The 20,900-nt window shown below is 43.9% G+C and overlaps 1 protein-coding gene across 2 annotated transcripts in view; it reads left to right on the top strand.

Moving 5' to 3' along the window:
• PAK1 (p21 (RAC1) activated kinase 1) overlaps positions 1-20,900 on the top strand; it is a 123,912-nt gene that overhangs the window by 26,870 nt on the left and 76,142 nt on the right. The window lies entirely within an intron of this gene.

Raw genomic sequence — 20,900 nt, 5'->3', positions numbered from 1 at the left:
CCTGTTTACTAATTTCAAAGCTTGAGTTGTATTGAAAACTATTCTTCTGACTCTGAATTCAGCACTCTTTCTATGCACACCAGAAAAACACAAATTGAGATGTGTTTAGTTCAGTGGTGGACAGACAGGAGTTCAAGTGGGAGGAGGGTGTGAATAGCTGTGGCTCTCACGTAATTGTGTATCAAGAAATGGCTCTAGAGTCATTATCGCCTTAATTGGTACTGTAGGCAATTCTATAATTTGGCATTTAAAAGTGAATCTGTTTTAGCTGGTTAGCAGATGTAACAACACCTACCTTTAGGCATGTTCTGTTCTAAAAAGGGATGAGAAGCTGCTTCTCTCACACTGTCACGGGCAAGATGGGTGAGCTCAGCTTTGACCTGAAACAGTGTTAGTGCTTCTGAAACTTTTCGCATCCAAGTTTCGCCATATTTTGTCAGGTGCTGGTAACCTGCTTTTTCAGAGCTGCAGAATCAGATAATTGGAAGATGGGGTTCTTACCCCAACTGTTTGAACAGGCTAAGCTCTCACCAGGGAGGGCCTAACACGAAGGACTTTTTTTTGGAGTTGGTAAAGGAGGCCAAAAGGTAGAACTTGAGAAACACCTTGGCCTCCTTATTTTTGTGACATGGATTTGTAGTGTCACCCTGTATTCTCTTGGGTCAATGAACAGCAAATGTGTTACAGAAAGGTAACAAAAATAAGAAGACAGAGCTCAAGCTCTTGTTGGCCCTTGGTAATTTTGGGCCTATTCCTTCATGTGTTTTAATCCAGTGATTCTTTCCAGGGGATGTGACCCCGCTGTCCAGGTACCACGCGTCTGTGCTGCCCCGGGATTATGCCGGGCTCTAGGTTACAGCTTCCTTTCCTCTTCTTTCTTTAAGTCACCAATCCTCTATCACTGTCTATAGTCTAAAAATATGTGGTTGTCTCTCATCTGATGTTCTTTCACTTATTCTCATCCTTGTTGAGTTTTATGCCCTTTTTTATATCTTTACTGTCATTTTAGTGTGATTTTGGGTGAGAACATAGGTGAATATATTTTTAATCTGCCAAATTTAACTAGAAGCACATTTCAAAGCAAGTTAAAAGAACAGAAAGTAAAGTTGCATTTATATCTGATGTTGCAAGAACTTCATTGTGAGAGTAAATGAGAGCATAGACCTTCCCAGGAGATGCCCTGGGTTCACATTTTGGCTTCCTCATTTTTTGAGATTGAATTTTTTGTTTTAAAAAAGAGAAAAGGTACATCAGAAATTGTAATGAACTAGGAATCAAAACACACGTTTGTTTTTAGCAGACATTGACCAAATCCTTTCCCTTTTTGGGTCTCAGTTTCCCTCTCTGGAGAATAAGGAAGTTGGCCTGGGTGCCCTCTAAGTTTCTTCTAGCCTTACTATTTCTGAGGAGTCTGAGATTCTCCTGATTTCTTGAAGAGCACTGGTCCTTTAATGCTAACTTCCAGTCTCTTGTTCAGGACACAAACAAACAGGATTGAGTGTTCTGAAGTCTGCGTATCCGCCTACCATACCGACCAGAGCATGACACTTGAAAAGAAAGAGGAATCACAGTGCAAAATCCATGGCTCTTAGACAATACATGGTAAGCAGGCAGCTATTGGAACACTTGCCCTGTTTTTCTTTTCCTCCTGGGATTCAGACAAGCCAGGGTACCTGAGGTCTTGGTACGGGAAGGAGCAGCATGATGCTCTTTGCAGTTAACGATTATTGTCTGCTCTAGCAGGAGAGAGGGACTGTAGAATCATAATATTCAGTGATGAATGTATGATAGAGGGTTGAACATAATATTATCTGAGAAAGAAGGGGAGAGGGGGAGGAGAGGCAATAAAGACTTCACAGAGGAGGTGACATTTGAGTGTGGAAGAATGAGCAGTTTTTGCCAGTTTGCACGTGTTGAGTTGCTCTGCCCTTTCTCTGGGTTTCAGCACAACCGAGAGGACTCATTCTATAGCAAGTCTGTGGAGTCTGTTGGGAAGTGAAAAATTCTTTGGAAGTCTGAGTTAGGGTTTTTCTTTTTCTTTTCTTTTTTTAAAAAAATATATTTTATTGATTTTTTACAGAGAGGAAGAGAGAGGGATAGAGAGTTAGAAACATTGATGAGAGAGAAACATCGATCAGCTGCCTCCTGCACACCCCCCACTGGGGATGTGCCCGCAACCAAGGTACATGCCCTTGACCGGAATCGAACCCGGGACCCTTCAGTCCGCAGGCCGACGCTCTATCCACTGAGCCAAACCAGTTTCGGCTGAGTTAGGGTTTTTCTGATGCGGGCTTGGACTTCTCTTTACATGAGTGGGGACATGGAGCAACAAGATATTTGGCCAGACGGTGTGTAGTTCTTAGTTTGTTTGAGGTTTTGGTGCTGTCCCCATCAACTTAAAAGATTTTTTCCAGTGCTTTTTGTTAAGCTGTGCTCGAATACCTTCTGTGTTAGATACTTTCAGGCTCCTTGGTGTAGTGAACAGCATATTGGTTTAGTGGGAAGAACATGGTCTTTGGAGTTGTGTGGATATGAAGTTTAATCCTGGCTCCATTACTAACCAGTCATTTTACCCTCTCTAAGTTTTAGTTTTCCTATATGTTAAACGGAGTATTAAATGAGAAAATAATGTGAAAACACACAGCCCGATGCTTGGTATATCAAACACTGGTGATTGTTAGTTACTGTTATTATGAGAGGCAGTGATAGAGGGAGATACTTTAAAAAATATTTTTATTGATTTCAGAGAGGAAGAAAGAGGGAGAGAGAGAGAAACATTAATGATGAGAGCAAATCATTGATTGGCTGCCTCCTGCACGCCCCACACTGGGGATCTGAGCCCACAGCCTGGGCATGTGCTCTGACCGAGAGTCGAATCGTGACCTCCTGGTTCATAGGTTGGTGCTTAAGCACTGACACATGCCTGCCAGGCGAGGGAAATACTTTTATTTTTTTATTTTTATTTATTTTTTATTTTATTTTATTTTATTTTTTTATTTTTTTTTAATTTCTTTATTGATTAAGGTGTCACATATTTGTCCTCATCCCCCCATTCCCATCCCACACCCCTCCCCATGGATGCCCCAACCCCCTGTTGAACTTAACCATTGGTTAGGCTCTTATGCATGCACACAAGACCTTTGGTTGATCTCTCCCTTCTCCCCCCACCCTCCCCTATCCTCCCTCTGAGGCCCGATAGTCCGATCGGTGCCTCCTTGTTTCTGGTTCTGTTCTTGTTCATCAGTCCATGTTGTTCATCATTTCCCCTAGATGAGCGAAATCATGTGTCACTAGAGATGTACTTATAAGAATTGAATGTGCGACGGGCAATAATAGTTATGCTGACAGGCAAAAAATCAGTCTGTAGTGAGTTTCTTTCTGGACCAACAGTTCTTTTGAGACCCAATATCAATGTCCAAATACTTTTATTTTTTATTTTTTTTTAAAAAAATATATTTTATTGATTTTTCACAGAGAGGAAGGGAGAGGGATAGAGAGCTAGAAACATCGATGAGAGAGAAACATCGACCAGCTGCCTCCTGCACCCCCCGCACTGGGGATGTGCCCGCAACCAATGTACATGCCCTTGACCGGAATCGAACCTGGGACCCTTCAGTCCGCAGACCGATGCTCCATCCACTGAGCCACACCAGTTTTGGCGGAAATACTTTTAATAGCTCAGTGGTACAGTGGAGGCCTTTCCACGTGACTTCACTGGGCAGAGTCACCTCCTTTTGGGGGCTGTTGGGAGTGGGCCTGGTTGGGTACCTCCCAGAGTCTTCATCATAACAACTTTAATTTGTATAGTTCTATACTGTTTTAAAGAGACTTTTACAAACTATTCTCATTTAATCCTCATGGTCATCTGCAAGGAAAGTGTCCTTATCTATTCTACAAGAAAAGCCCGGCTGAGAGAGATGAAGTGGCTTGCAACCAGTCACCTTATGAATAAGTAATGGAGACAGTTACTGTTTAAGGGAAAGCCCCAACCCTTGAGGCCTTGGGTTTGGTTTCAGCTGGACTTTTGGTTTCGTAACGGGCTTTCTGATGTAAACCCAGGAAACCTTCGTTTTGTAGTTGTATTAGTTTGCTCTTGCTGCATTAAAAAACTGCCTGTAAAACTTAGTAGCTTACAAAAACCCCAAAACACTTACGATTTTATACCGTTTCTGAGGGTCAGGAATCTTAGAATGGCCAGGCTGGATGGTTCAGCCCCATGAGCTGTTGCCCAGGGCTGCAGTCACCTGGAGGCTCTCCCCGGCCTGAAGGTCCCCTTTTAGGTTCACGCCCCTGGTTGTTGGTCACCGTAGTTTCTGGCTGGCTGTTCTTGGCTCCGCGGCCCCTCCATAGGATAGCTCACAACGCGGCCGCTGGCTTCCCCAAAATGACTGACCCCAGAGAGAAGAGACCAAAACAAAAGCTGCAGTGTCTTTTATAATTTAATTTAAGAAATGACATACCATTGCTTCTGCTGTGTTCTTTTGCTCACACAGCCCGCCCCTTCTACCCGCTGGGAAAGGACACCTAAGGGTGCAGATACCAGGAGGCAGGCATCATTGGGTGCTGTCTTGGAGGCTGGCTACCACAGCTATAGAGAAACCTTGAGGCCAGCCAGGCTATGCACATCATTTATTAAGGAGTTAACCTTAATACACAGGTTCAGATTCTATTCTGCGGTCCTGGCATGGTGAGTTCCAGGATTCCCTTATGCCTTTAAGGGATGGTCTCAGGATGCAGGGAGCAGGGCATCCTTCAGGAGCCTCCTATGTCTCATTTATCTACTGTCACTCTTTCTGCCTGTTTTTACGGCCAGAGACACTCTGCTGAGGGGTTGGGAGCCATTGGATGCTATCTGGTGAAATTGTCCTTGAAAATCTGAACATTGTGATCCCTTTACCTGTAGAGAAAGTTAGCTGCAGGAACTGTACATGCCTCCAGCACATAGTGTTTTAGAAACCCTTTCACACCCTGGCAGGTGTGTACAATGGTTAGAGCATTGACCTATGCACCAAAGGGTTGTTTCCTGGTCAAGGACATATACCTGGGTTCCAGGTTCGATCCCTGGCCCTGGCCAGGGTGCTTGTAGGAGGCAACCAATTGATGTGTCTCTCTCACATCACTTTCTCTTTCTCCCTCCCTCTTCATCCCTCCCTCCATCCCACTCTCTCTAAAATATCAATGGGAAAAAAATATCCTCAGGTGAGGATTAACAACAATAACAACAAAATAAAAACCTTTTCACATTTATCATCTCAAAGTAGCACAGTGGTGTGGTGAGATGGGAAATTGCCCTTTAAGTAAGTACATCTCGAATTTGAGTTCCAGCGTTAGCACTAATTGACTGTGTGATTTTGACAAAGTCATGTTTTCTTTCTTGACCCCAGTTTTCTTAAGTATAACATGAAGGTGTTAAAATAGAGTCTTGGGGTTTGAAGTGTAACCTCACAGGCCCTGGGGTGACATCAGGAGGTGGGAGGAGACTGAGAAAGTGGAACTTCCCTACCCCCCTTTCAGCCAGAGCAGCTATCTACTCTTTATCTGTTTAAATATTGGTGTGTCCATGAGATTTAATTGGAAACTGAGGTTGCAAGGTTTTAAAAACTTAAAAGCCACTGGATTGAGTGATCTCAAAGGACTTCTCTGTGTAAAGAAAGAGGCTGTTTTTTTCTGATGCCATTGGGCAAGCAGTAGCTTAAGAAGCACTAGATCACCCTCTTTTCTACATTTTTCCGGAGAGTAACAGCAGAGCCGTGGGCCTGCCTGTCTCCTAAGAAACCTAGACTTTTCTATCATCCTTTCCTCCTTAGATTTATTTGTTCCAGTGTTGGGAGAGATGGACATTTGTTGCTGATGGCTGCATCTCCCGTCCCTCAGGTGGCGTAGCTTCTTCAGGAATCAGGATCCAGATATGGAGGGTGAAGGCCTTCCCTGGAGAGGCAGAGGCTGTGAAACAAGGTTCCCGGGAGAGGAGGAGGCTGGGTGCATCAGCAGCAGATGAGAAGGGCTTGTCTTCTACATGGGCCTCTGGCTCCTCTGGATTACTTGGATGTAAACATACTTTCCCTGGCCTATCATTGGTCCCTAAGACCATCTGTTTTTTGGAAACTACACTAATGGGGTAGGTAGAGGTGGGACGGATTCGGATGATCTTGCTTTGAACAATTTGGGAGGGCTCTTGCCTTTTGGTGGCTCTAGCACTTTTTGTTATCTCCCCGTTGGCTGTAGAAAGCAGATCTTTTTTATATATATATTTTATTGATTTTTTACAGAGAGGAAGAGAGAGGGATAGAGAGTTAGAAACATCGATGAGAGAGAAACATCGATCAGCTGCCTCTTGCACACCCCCTACTGGGGATGTGCCCGCAACCAAGGTATATGCCCTTGACCGGAATTGAACCTGGGACCCTTGAGTCCTCAGGCCGACGCTCTATCCACTGAGCCAAACCGGTTTCGGCAGAAAGCAGATCTTTGCCAGCTGATTGAAGCTACTCTATAGCCATCTTTGCCCTCCTCTCTGTTCTCTTACTTTCCAAGTAAATATTCTTTTTGGAACAGAAGCCTGGAGATGAATGATTTAGTGGAAAGAGAACTGGACTTAGAATCAGTAGCTGTGGGTGAAGTTCCTGCTCTCCTTGCCTATGTGAAACTGGGCAAGTTTCTTAATCTTTTTGTTTTTTTTCTTTATATATCAAATAGGATTGCTGTGGAGATGAAAGGAGATAAGCATGCACGGTACTGCACTTGCTCCATAATGCATATTTATTAGGTGCTAAGTATTTCTGTGTTATTATTTTTCTACTTATATCTTTGAGAATTTAGGATAGATGCTAATTAAAGTATAAAAATAGCACTTATCTATATATATAAAAGCCTAAGCGACTGTTATGACTGAATGACCAGTCGCTATGATGTGCACTGACCACCAGGGGGCAGACGCTCAATGCAGGAGCTCCCCGCTGGTGGTCAGTGCTCTCCCACAGCCAACCTCCCATGGCAAGCCAACCTCTTGCAGTCCCTCCCCCCTGCTGGCCAACCTCCCGTGGCCCCTCCTCTCCCCCCCCACCCCTCCCAACCCTCCTGGCCGGCTGGCCCCTATCTCCCCAGTAAGGACTGGGCAAGACGGCACGAATTTGTGCACGGGGCCTCTAGTATTAAAATAATAAAATAATACCAGAAGAAATTGTCCAGATCATCTTGCCTTATATATTTATTTTACAGTTGGCACATTGTATAATTTGAATTGCTCAGAGTGAAGAAGAGAATGGCCCAAGGTCATCCAGGGGAGGCAGCGGGAACTCAGTTTACAATGCCTGGTTCTCCAGGGACAAGGCTGTCTTAGACTAGCCTGGGAGGCCGGCCTGCATTCGCCACCCGCACTAGGTTCCTCACTGTATGCTTTGAGGGCCATTAATCTGTGTGCCCAGGGAAACCAGTGGCTATCTTGAGTTTGGATACTGCTGGGTAGAGTCAATCTGGCAACTTGTTACTCTCCTGAGAAGTATTCCTTGGTGTAGACCTTGGCCCCTGCAGATATACTTAGTGGTTCTTTCCTTGACAGCTTAACCCCTCCTTTCCTTTTCATAAATAAAAAATGAATCCTGATTTGACCCGTGATCCCACTTCTAGGAATATATCCCAAGAAACTAGAAACACCAATCAGAAAGGATATATGCACCCATATGTTCATAGCAGCACAATTCACCATAGCTAAGATTTGGAAACAGCCTAAGTGCCCATCAGTAGATGAGTGGATTAAAAAACTGTGGTACATTTACACAATGGAATACTATGCTGCGGTAAAAAAGAAGGAATTCTTACCATTTGCAACAGCATGGATGGAACTGGAGAGCATTATGCTAAATGAAATGAGCCAGTCAGAGAAAGATAAATACCACGTGATTTCACTCATTTGTGGAATATAATGGACAACATAAACTGATGAACAAAAACATCCAGAGACAGAGAAGCATCGATCAGACCGTATTACCTCAGAGGGAAGGTAGGGGAGGGTGGGGGTAAGGGGGAGAGATCAACCAAAGGACTTGTATGCATGCATATAAGCCTAACCAACGGACACAGACAACAGGGGCGTGGGGGCATGAGTGGGGGATGGGGGGGCAATGGGGGGATAAGGACACATATATAATACCTTAATCAATAGAGAAACAAAACGAAACAATCCTGAAAAGAGCAGGCAAGTATAGCCGTGATGTCTCTGGGAGTGAGTGACCTAGTGGTGTGTGATGGATGGAACTATAGGAAGAAGGAGGGGAGGAGAATGGAAAAGATCAGAAAATTCCTTGGATGTTCCCCCCTTCCCCCCCTCTCAAATCTGCTAAAGGCTATTCTTTCTTGTGGTGTGAAGAGAGAATTGCAGAATTTTAGAACAGAAAGTTCCCTTTAAGGGCATTAAGCACAGCCTTTACCCCGTGTTCGAATTCCTTCTGCCAAGTTCTTGCCAAGTATTTTTCTAGTATCTGCTTGTGTGCTTCCACAGTGCAGAGCTCTCTACTGCTGGGGGCAGTCATTTTCATAGCTTGACTGTGGCTCTTAAAACTAAAATCTGCGCTTCTACGGCTTCTAATCACTGGCTTCTCACGGGAGGAAACTTGGGCTCAGGCAGGTGAAAGGGTGCACGTCAGGCCATTGGGTGTGCGTCTTCCATCCACCTCCAGCTAAGGGATCGGGCAACACAGACCCGGCGTCTCAGTGCCAGAGCCTCGAATTCATCCTCATGTCTTTGTGGGTGACTGGTTTTTATTAAAATTATTTGTTCTTTTCATGGACTTGTTGACTTTATTAGAATCATTAGGCATTACTATTTTTAGAATTTTTTTACTACCAGAAAGAAACTTGCTGACCATATGGTGTGTTTTTATCATCATTTTATGGATTGGGAACTGAGCCCCAGAAAGGCATCTGCCCAAAGTGACCCAGAAATTCTGTGACAGAACTGGGTTCAGGACGCTGGTCTCCTGGTAGCCTGTCCTGGATGCCTTTCTGTAGGCAGCACGTCTACAGACGCTGTTACCAAACGCAAGAACTTTGTTTCTTAAGTGCCACGTGGCCTGCACCTTGAGATTTCTCTGAGGAGAGACAGCATCAGTTGAAAATCACATAGATTTCCACCTAAAAATATCATATTGTTTCATCTAAAAATAGCAGGCTATTTTTCAACATGTCAAAAGAAGTAAAAGGGTTCCAACCACAAATAGGTATAGTACACCTATAGCAGCTCATGCATCAAATTCCTGAAAATTTCTATTTCACGACACAACTCAGAAATCTTCACTTTTGTGAAACTTCCTGACTGCTCCCTTTCTCCAACCCCATCCCTCATGGAAATGTTCCTCGTTATGGAACTGATGCTGCCCTGTCAATATGGTGTAGTGAGAAGACTATGGACATTGGATTCAAACTAGCAGATCAGGGTTGATCTTGGCTCCAAATAATTCATGTAAAATGCTTATCAGTGTGCTAGGGCACACATTAAGAATTCCAGAAATAGCCCTTGATGGTTTGGCTTAGTGGATAGAGCATCTGCCTGCAGACTGAAGGGTCCCAGGTTTGATTTTGGTCAAGGGCACATGCCTGGGTGGTGGGCTCGATCCCCAGTATGGGGCATGCAGGAGACAGGTGATCAATGATTCTCTCTCATCATTGATGTTTCTATCTCTCTCTCCCTCTCTCTTCCTCTCTGAAATCAATAAAAATCCTATATAATAAAGAGATAATATGCAAATGGTCATCACGCCCTCACACTGTCATGCCATAACGGCTCAGACACTCAACACTGGGGAGAGAGGTATAGGGACCAGCCAGGCACAAATGAGCTCACGAGAGAGGAATGGGGACCAGCCAGGCTGTGGCCCAGGAGAGGGACAAGCCGCCCACCCTGCGGTCCCGGGCACCAGTGGCTGCGCCTGCGCCTGTGGCCCAGGAGAGGGACAAGCTGCCCGCCCTGTGGTCCCGGGTGCCAGCGCCTGCGCCTGTGGCCCAGGAGAGGGACAAACCGCCCACCCAGTGGTCCCGGGTGACTGTGGCTGTGGCCTGGGCGAAGCCGCCCGCCCACAGTCCCCTGTGGCTGCGGCTGGCCCAGGTGAAGCTGGTGAGGGACCTGGGTGCCTGAGGCCAGCTAGAGGGAGGGAAGCCCAGGTACCAGGTGCCTATGACTGGCCAGAGGAGGGAATCCTGGGTCCCAGGTGTGGGGCGAGGCAGAAGCGGTTAGGGACGATCAGGCCAGCAGGGGAGCAAGTTAGGGGCGATCAGGCTGGTAGGGGAGCAGTTAGGAGCAATCAGGCAGGCAGGCAGAGATGGTTAGGGGTGATCAGGTAGGCAGAGGTGGTTAGGGGTGATCAGGCAGGCAGGCAGGTGAGTGGTTAGGAGCCAGCAGTCCCGAATTGTGAGAGGCAGTCGGACATCCCCTGAGGGGTCCCGGATTGGAGAGGGTGCAGGCCGGGCTGAGGGGACCCCCCCACCCATGCACAAATTTCGTGCACCGGGCCTCTAGTGTGTGTGTGTGTGTGTGTGTGTGTGTGTGTGTGTGTGTGTGTGTATATATATATATATATATATATATATATATATATATGAATTACAGAAATGTTACCTACTGTTACGGTGATTATTTTTATTGTTACTTATGTATTATCTCCCCCTTTAACCTGGGAGCTTTCAAGGGCAGTGTGGGTTTGATATAGTAAGTTGGACTAGTATTTTTAAAAAGTCAAAAAAAAAAAAAGCCAAATAGAATTCATCAGAGAAAATATCAGGACACATTGTCTATAGAAGGAGCAAGGACTGTTTGTGAGACATTTGTTTCAGTGTTGTATTTACAGATGTGTTGTCTGCATGTTTGTGTGAGCGCATGTACATGAGGACTGGGTCTCCATATACACTGTGCCAGTGATGGGCAACCTTTTGAGCTTGGTGCCAAAAAACTGAGCATAACTCAGGTAGTGTGTCACTTTGAGGAAAAAACATTATTTCGCAAATGTTTCATCCTCAGGAGCAGCAAATGTTTCATCCTCGGCATGCAGCCGCCTGAGCGGCTGCGTGTCATCAGAAATGGCTACGCGTGTCAGTGCTGACACGCGTGCCATAGGTTCACCATCACTGCTCTAGGCTGTAGTCAGAACGGTTTGAGAAAGCATGCTTTAGGGAAGAGACTGCCTGCTATCTATATCTCTTATTCACAGGACCTAGCACCATGGCTGAAACAAATCTGATGCCCATGTAATGAAGACAAGTCAGCCTGAAATTAATTACTTAATATATGATATAGACAGTAATTGCAACATAGGTTCAAAACAAGGGGTATAATTGTCTTGAGAAACAGTTTAGTGAAGTAGTTGAGAGTTTAGTTTTCTGGTGTCTGAAGATCTGGGATAAATTGAAGCTCTGCTACTTCCTGGCTAAGGCAATAAGGCAAGCGACTTCACTTTCCCTATCCTCATTTTCTTCATCTCGGAAATGGGGATAATAATGACCTCAGGTTGTGAGGATTTAAATGAAATGAAGTTACTGTAGAGCCGACACGTAGTGAGTACTTGCATGATATCTCCATGGGCTGAAGTGGTCATGGGAGGCTTTTTTGAGGAAGCAGGCATTTGTCTTTGCAGTACTGGTCAGAATGAGATGTGGGGTGTGTTTGAGATGTCCTGTGTGTGCCTGAGTGCTCTGTGAAAGCCCTCAATGTCCTTTTCTCTTATGGATCCTTCCTCTGTGATCTCCGTCATCATCATGCCCACAGCCTTTTTTTCCTCTTCAAAACCACTTCCTGGGAGAAAGTCCAATGTAAGCTGTTACAACTTGCCTTCGGCCCCTCCCAGAGGCCAGTGTTTTCCCAGACAGGGAAAAGAAAAGTAATCCAGGTAGCCTAATCTAAGTAATCCTTCCAGGCGACCGCCTGCCTTTGCCTCGGAAAAGAGCAGCAGCAGCAGCAGCTCCGTTTAGCCCCTGTAAGAAAGGACCCTGGGCAAGGTGCACAGGAAGAGTTCTTGGCCTCTGGTCCAAGGCCCAGGCTGGAGCTCCAGAGGGCAGGTCCTGAGAAGGTAGGCAACTGAGAAGGTGGGGAGAAAGGTCAGCCTCGTCTCTGACTTCTGATGATGCTGGAAAGGAAATAGATTCTGTTTCCAAACCTGGGGAGGAAGGGGAAGGGGGGGCAGGAAAAGGGAGAGGGGCAGAAAGGGACTGGGGAAGGGAAAGAGAAAGTGCTTGCAAGGTGTTTGATTTAGTTGTGGAAGCAGCACCAGCCTGGGAGTCTGGAGACCTGGGTTCCAGTTCTGACTTTCCTGCTGAATCTCTGTTCTTTTGTCAACTGCTTGCCCAGTTGAAGCCTTGGTCAAATAAGGCTTTCTCTAAAACCTGTTTTAGGTCTGAAACTTTCATACCTGTTTCATAAAGTCTAGAAGAGAGATTCAAATAAAATACCCTCGGAGCTCAGAGGCGGATGAGAACGACGGATCTGTGTAGTCCATGTCAGAGGTTCTCACCCTCGAGACTGTTGTATGGTTCTGTGTTTGGGAGGAGGTTGTTCTGTACATTGTTTAGCAGCATTATCGTTGTCCTCTACCTACTAGATGCCAGTAGCACCTACCTCCTCCCCGGGTGTGACAATGAAAAATGTCTCTAGGCATTTTTGTCCCCTACATGCAAATTGTAGGGACAGCTAAAATTAATGAAAACAAACATAATTTCATACTTATATAGCACTTACTATGTGCCAGACACTGTTTAAGCCTTTAAATATATTAGCTTGTTTAATCTCCCAAATAATTCCATGTGTTAGGTAGTATTACTGTCTGCCCATGTCGACTAATGAGGAAACGGAGTGGAAAAAGGTTAAGTGAATTAATTGAAGTTAATGTTTTTATGAATTGCTATGTGTCAGGGACTCTGCTCAATACCTTACCTCTATGTTATCTCTTGTAATCCTCACCTCACTCTGCGAGGTAGGCATAGATGTTAGTGCTGTTTTCCAGACGCGGGAGCTGTAGTGTGCCTAACTCTGTACTGAGCACTGGGGACTTTTTCCTAATTTATCTTACCTACTGTGAAGTAGGTAGCCTCATGACTAACCCCCTCACCCGCTTTTCGAGTTTGTTTTACACCACTTTGCTTTCACAGAAGACCTGCCTCACTGCCTATTTTTGCTAACCAAAAGAAATCCGAAGAGGATTTTCTCTGTTATGGGGCGGGAAAAAAGGCAAAAAGTGAAATAGTGTTCAGTGTTCTGCAGCGAGTTGTCACAGAGGCAGTGCATTCGCCCCAAGCAGCGAGAGTGGCAACGCCGTCCTCCCCTGGGACCACGCTCAGCGCCCCAGCATCAACCTCCGTGGCGGTCAGCGGGGTCTGGGAACATCTGGGCCTTGCCTTGATTGATGTCGTGCATGTGTCAGCAAGATGTGTCCTGAGGCCATTGCCTTTTTGCTTTCCCCCCTTTCAGCTTATGAGAGGTTTCATGGGAATGCTCTACTTTTGGAGAGAGCAGGGGAGACCCGTCTTCACATTTTATACCTGAAAGGCCCTGCGACTCAGAGAGAGAAAGGGGCAGAAACCAGTGACTGGCATTTGCTGGATGCATGTTTTATGCTTTTGTGGTTGGCTATACTGCTTCCAGCCACACAGAGCAGCAAGCAATAAGGTGACAACGTGTGGCAAGGAAATACCGAGCCCCTGGTGGTGATGGACGGAGAGCCGAGAGGAGCTCCTGATTGGTTATCTGAAGTTTGTGGGTGAGTTTTTCTTCTGCAAATGTGCTCTCCCACCCACTTCTTCCTCATTGACATTGGCTGTGTATCACAAGTTAATGGTTATAATGGGTTTTTTTAAAAAAAAAAAATTTGATTTCTGCAATATTCTGCACTGTAAGCTTCTGAAGTGTAGACGTATGTGTAAATAGACTCTGTTTTGTGTACCACAGTATCTCAGCACAGTGCCTTGTGTGCAGTAGCTACTTTTATTTGTGGAATTTCTGAATCAATAGGTAGATGGGAAGGGGACTGAGAGTGAGAGAGATTGATTTATTCAAGATTAGACAACAGTGCGGTATCAATTTTGGGATTAGATCAGGGTTTCTCTATCCTCGGGCCCAGAATTCTTTGTACAACAGTGTGCTGCGTGCCATATACCTATCATATCATACGATTGGGCCTGCTAGATGCTCTCGCTGTGTGGCCTTAGGCAAATTCCCCAGTTTTCCCTTCTATAAACTAAAGTATTAAACAACTCTCTTTTCTCCTTTCCATCTTTGGCTGTCCACGTGGCCTCCAACCACAGGGTAAGTGTCTACCAAGAACCCGGGAAGCCTCATTCCATTCTCCTTGCCAACCCAGCGCTAGAAATCGTGTAATCGCTCCTGAACAACTACTTCCTGTTTCAGTGGTGGTGTGGTTGTGGTCAGGGTATACAGATTGAAACAGAAAGTAAGTTTGGGTTCTGAGGGAAGAAGGCAATTGGGGTACCTACTTATGCCCCTTCTTTACTCAGGATGGCACGTTGAGTGCCCGGGTTCATCATATACTTTGGAGCTTTTTTATTCTTCATTATAAATGTAGGGGTCTGCTCATTTTCTTTCTAACTTGTGGAAGAAAGCCACAAAGCTGTTCTCTGTAGCCCCTGATTCACTGGCTGCTCCTCGAATGCACACAACACACAACATGTGGCGCTGCACCGAGTAGACACTCAGGGCGGGCTGATGGGACCTGTGGAGGGAATGGGTTCTGGGTTGTGAGTCTGCTGCTCTTATTTGAAGTCTGTTTACAGGCCCTGCAGAGGTCTAAGAGGCTCTGACTACAAGAAGGGGTTTGGACCGTGGCACTGCGGGCCAGAAGCCTGCCCTGTGCCAGAGCTCTAGCTGAGAAAATTATATATTTGCTCTCCAATTATGTTTTTAAATTTTTTCTCTACAGCCCTGGCCAGTGTGGCTCAGTTGGTTGGTGCATCACCCCATGCACCAAAAGTCGGATTCAATACCCAGTCATCAGGGTGTGGGCAGGAGGCAACAGATCTCTCTCTCTCTCTCCTTTCCTCTAAATAAATAAATAAATAAATAAATAAATAAATATTTTCTTTACATTCTCATCCCAAATAAAATAATTCCTGGCTATAGGTTATTGAGTATTTAAAGCTGGAAATAATAGCAGCCACATTCCTCTACCAAAAATCTTGCCTCACACTGTGTGAAGGGCAGTGTAGTGACAACGAGACTTCAGACAGCCTGTCTGCCACTTAATCTGTCTCTGGAGAAGCATTTAGGCTGAAGTAGCAGCAAAGGAGGGTCTTGGACTTTCTCAATGGCTTACTAATTTGTACTTTCAGGTGCTGTGGAGAGAAAAGAAGCATGACAGGTTAGGTTCTTTGCAGGATTTGGGGATGTCTGGGAAGGAAGAGAAGGACAGAGGGCCGTATTTTCTTAGGTCTCATCTCACTACCAACATTGCTCCAGCCATAGTCACGTCTCCATCCTCTCTTGTTTGCTGATTCCCTCCTCCAGGGCTTTGTCCAGGTTTTTCTTTTCTACCCAAGTTTGGGCTGTGTGATCTCAAAGTGTAGGCTCTTTCCCATGCGTCATAATCGTAGCATTGAATGGCGAAAAGTGGATTGTTCCCTTTTGCTTTTCCTGTCAGACTTTCAGTCTAGTTAAAATAATTTCAAAATTGAGGTCAGAACATTTTCTTATGTACATATTCAGATTTAGCTCATCCTACCGTGGTGAGGCACCACAGGGATGCCAGTCAAGCTGTGCTTATACAAGGCTAACTCTTGGTTTGATTTGGCCTGAGAGACAATGGAATGTTCTTAAATCAAGACCAGCACTGTTCCATCTGCCTAGTGGTAATTGAAATTAATGAGGAATAACAGCTTTCCTTCTTTTGTTTTATGTTGGGGAAGCAATATGGGAAGATCCTGAGGATGTAATGGATCTGGATTCTGTTCCCAGCTCTGATAGGTTTGCAGTATTTGGGAAGTGTTAAGCTTTCTGTGCTTCATTTTTTCTCAGGATAATAAAGCTGATTTTGCCTGACCGGCATGGCTCAGTGGTTGAGCCTCAGCCTATGAACCAGGGTCGATTCCCGGTCAGGGCACATGCCAGGGTTGCTGGCTCGATCCCCAGTAGGGGATGGCCAATCAATTATTCTCTCTCATCACTGATGTTTCTATCTCTCTCTCCCTCTCTCTTCCTGGAATCAATTAAAAATTGAAAAATAAAAAAAACAAACTGATTTTTTAGAGTTGTTAGGATAAATTTGATTCTCCAAGGGCAGACTCTGAACACTTTATCAGTGACAGTGGAAGTCATTGACCTAAGCATTGTCTCTAGCTTAGTATATCATTTCACACTTCTCAAGCCGCTTTTATTCACATAATCTTGTGTAATTTTCACAGTATGTTCAGAGAGGGAAAGACTATGTGATTATTCCCATTTGACAAATGAGGAAACAGGCTTAGAGAAGTGAAGTCGCTTGTCTGAGGACCAGGGACTTCTGAGGTCTAGTCTGGACTCCTTTGTGCACTGACCAGTCCTCGGAGAGGGGAACGTGTAAGAGTCTGTTCATGAAAGTCAAGAATACTCTGGGTATAGTCTTAGCTGGGACAATTTTGGAAAGACATCCCAGCTTCTACTTTATTTTATTATTACTATTTTTGAAGGTAAATTGTTCTTTTTTACTCTTTATTTATTTTTTACAATATACAGAATAAATCTATTATCAGATTGTAGCTACAAAATAACTAGCCATTTACATGCAATAAACAATATTTCAAGGAAAACGATTTTAAATATAATATTACATGCAATAAACATTAATATTTCAAGAAAAAAGATTTTAAATATAATATTACCAACACTGTACTAACATAGTATAATATCACAAAAGTTGTAGGAGATATTAAAAATCTGCAAATAACAGGATTACTTCTATTACATTTTAAAATATTTTTTTTCTCTGGCTCTATTTTCATCAATTTATGTTGTTCATTATATTCCACAAGTGACTGAGATCATGTGATATTTATCTTTCTCTGACTGATTTATTTTGCTTAGCATAATGCTCTCCAGGTCCATCCATGCTGTTGCAAATGGTAAGAGTTCCTTCTTTTTTAGCGCAGCGTAGTATTCCATTGTGTAGATGTACCGCTGTTTTTTTAATCCACTCATCTGCTGATGGGCACTTAGGCTGTTTGCAGATCTTAGCTATTGTAAATGGTGCTGCTATGAACATAGGGGTGCATATGTCCTTTCTGATTGGTGTTTCTGATTTCTTGGAATATATTCCTAGAAGTGGGATTATTGGGTCAAATGGGAGCTCCATTTTTAATATTTTGAGGAAAAGCCAGACTGTTTTCCACAGTGGTTGCACCAGTCTGCATTCCCACCAGCAGTGCACGAGGGTTCCTTTTTCTCCGCATCCTCGCCAGCACTTGTCATTTGTTGATGATAGCCATTCTGACAGGTGTGAGATGGTACCTCATTGTCATTTTGATTTGCATGTCTTGGATGATTAGTGACTTTGAGCATATTTTCATGTCTCTTGGCCTTCTGATTTTTGCTTTTCCTGGCAAGTGTTGAGCTTTTTCCTTTTTTTGAAAAATGTCTATTTAGGTTCTTTGTTCATTTTTTGATTGGATTGTTTAGCTTCCTTTTGTTAAGTTGTATGAGTTCCCTGTAAATTTTGAAGATTAAACCCTTATTGGAGATAGCATTGGCAAATATGTTTTCCCATGCAGTGGGCTTTCTTGTTGTTTTGTTGATGGTTTCTTTTGCTATGCAAAAGCTTTTTATTTTGATGTAGTCCCATTTGTTTATTTTCTTCTTAGTTTCTATTGCCCTAGGAGCTGTATTGGTAAAGATATTTCTATGACATATGTCTGATATTTTGCTGCCTATGGATTCTTCTAAGATTTTGATGGTTTCCCATCTTACGTTCAATGCAGTCCCCATTAAGATACCAATGGATTATTTCACAGACCTACAACAAACGCTCCAAAAATTCATATGGAACAAAAAAAGACCCGAATAGCCACAGCAATCCTGAGAAAGAAGAACAAAGTTGGAGGGATCACAATATCAGATTTCAAGCTGTATTACAAGGCCACTGTTCTCAAAACAGCCTGGTACTGGCACAAAAACAGACATATAGACCAAAGGAACCGAACAGAGAACTCAGAAATCAACCCAAGCCATGATGCTCAATTAATATTTGACAAAGGCAAGAGCATACATACAATGGAGTCAAGATAGTCTCTTCAATAAATGGTGTTGGGAAAATTGGACAGATCCATGCAAAAAATAAAAATAAAACTAGACCAGCAACTTACACCATACACAAAAATAAACTCAAAATGGATAAAGGACTTAAATGTAAGACAGGAAACTTTTATTATTATTATTTTTAAATCCTCACCTGGAGGTATTTTGATTTTTAGGGTAAGGACAAGACTGAGAGAAATATTGATGTGAGAGAAACACATCAATTGGTTGCCTCCTGCATGCATCCCGACCAGGGCTCAGGCTGGGGAGGAGCCTGCAACCGAGGTACATTGCCCTTGACTGGAATCCAACCCGGGACCCTTTGGTCTGCAGGTTGACGCTCTATCCACTGAGCCAAACCAGCTAGGGCCCGGTTTTTACTTTATTAAAAGAAAATTCTAACTGTTCTAGCTACCTCCCTTTGTTTATTCATAGACAGTTATGGAGCATTTACTTTGCTCTATACCTCCTGGGCCTGGTTTTTAGTAGGTAATCTGTTAAGTGACAAGGGCAATAGCAGTAGTGTGTGTGCGTGCGCGTGTGTGTGTCTGTGTGTGTGTATGTGTGTGTGTGTCTGTGTGTGTATGTGTGTGTGTGCGTGTGTGTGTGTGTGTGTGTTGGGCAGAGGGGAAGAGGTGGCGCTGGTGGTGGTAGCGGTCCAGGAGAGGCGGCTTTGGGACGGAGCTTTGTTTGTGAGAAGTCTCACAGGGTCGTCTGTAAGAATTAAATTGGTTAATGTGTGTGACTGTGCTTTGTTAACTGTAAAGAGCTGCATAAATGTTAGGGATTGTCCTATCTTCTAGAAGGTACTCTTTTTCTAAAACCTTGCTGACCCCGGGAAGCACCGCAGTTGGAGCCTAACCTTAAAGTGAGAAGAAATATTTCAGTGGCAAGAAAGATTGGAAGCTTATTAAAAAAACTCTGCGTCTAAAGTGTATTGTATCTAGGAGTCCTTAAAAGGGGATATGCTTATTAAAACGCTCTTCTGCTGCGATGATACAGTGGCCTTTCAAACTGCTTCTGGCGTTTTAGAGAACTTAGAATCAACTTTTTAATAAAGCCACTTGTTCTGCTGCAGCATTTAAAATATTGAGGAGAGATAGCTAAGGCAGCCTTGGAAACAAGCTTATATCCTGGGGTATAAAAGGATTCAGAGCAAGACAGAAAGATTGTGTGGGTGAATTAGATGCCAACACATATGTGGTGTTTTTATTTTTAGATTTGTCTGGGTTCAGTAGATTTAATTGTTGGGAACCTTCTATGTCCTAGGCTTTGCTTAGGTACTGAGGGGACAGAAATGAGTGAAACATTCCCAAACCAAAGGGACTTATAGTCTGGCTGGAGATATAAGACACCTGTAGAAAATAAAGTGACAAGAGATTTCAGGAGGTGCTGTAAATGAGGAGGACCTACTCAGGCCTTTGTGCAGGACTGTATCAGAGATAGCAAGTTGAAGGAGATAACACTAATGGCGATAAGGCTGTTCCTGCGAAGGGTAGTATCTGGGACTTAAAGCACTTCGAATTTAATGCTGGCATATTGTAACTGATAAGACATAGGGTTGTTCCCTTTTTCGGTAAGAGCATTTTTAATTTGTTAGGCTTGGTGACAATACATTAGCATGGAATATTTTAAGAATCTGTGTTTTTAAAAATTGGTTTGAGAGAGAAAGAGGAAGTGGGGGAAAGAGTAAGAGGGAGAGAGAGAGAGAGAGGGAGAGAGAGATTTGTTGTTCCACTTATTTATGCATTCATCGGTCACTTCTTATATGTGCCTTGGTGTATTGACACTCTAACCAGCTGGCCAGGGCTGGAATATTTAAAAAAACCAATTTATATATGGGAATAAAAGGTATAAGTAAGAGATAGTTGTCATTGTTTTACTGCACAGCATTTTGTGTGCCTCAACATGGAGGTTTGGGCAGGATTCGGTTTCTCATGAGAGCTGTAATAATAGTGGCACTATTGTTCCTGGCTTGAGAGATTGATTCTGGTGACTCTTCCTGTTTTATAAGGACAGCACCTCCATTGGATCAGTGCTCCTCCCTTATGAGGTCATTTAACCTTAATCACCTCCTTAAAAACCTTATCTTCAAAACAGTCACAAAGAAGCATATGAATTTTTCTGGAGAGGGGCGCACAGTTCAGTACCTAACCATGTATTAACAAATACTTTTAATAAGTTGGAGTAAGCATAGATAGATTGCTCTGAGGGCCATAAGAAGGGGTGATTCTAGAAAGCCTTTGGAGAGTTTTGAGCTGAGTCCAAAAGGACAAGCAGAGAAAGAAGAAAATTATGGGAGAGTAGTTTCTTATTGTATCCTCCCTGTAGAGAGGCTGGTTGGGGATGTTAGTACCTTCAAGTTTGTCCATTTCATTATTAGACACCTCTGATTATTGTAGTATTCTTGTATTGGTACAGTATAGAATTTCACATCCATGCATTTCTCACTCTCCTTTCTCCTCTCGTCCCCTCCCCCCTCTCTCTTAGAGGGCACAAGGTGATTTGTATGAGCAGCTTCCTCATTAAGCCAATTCTAAGATTGCATCCACTGCCTTCAAGGTTCTCTGTGGTTGCTTCTGACTGGTGTTTCCGGCTCCATTAATTCATTCAGCCATTACTTAGCAGCCACATACTGTGTACAAGG

This window comes from Cnephaeus nilssonii, assembly GCF_951640355.1.
Source record: "Cnephaeus nilssonii genome assembly, chromosome: 13".
In the NCBI taxonomy this organism is placed as follows: domain Eukaryota; kingdom Metazoa; phylum Chordata; class Mammalia; order Chiroptera; family Vespertilionidae; genus Cnephaeus; species Cnephaeus nilssonii.
Note: the sequence above shows the minus strand (reverse complement) of the source record. Positions and strands in the feature narration are given on the sequence as shown.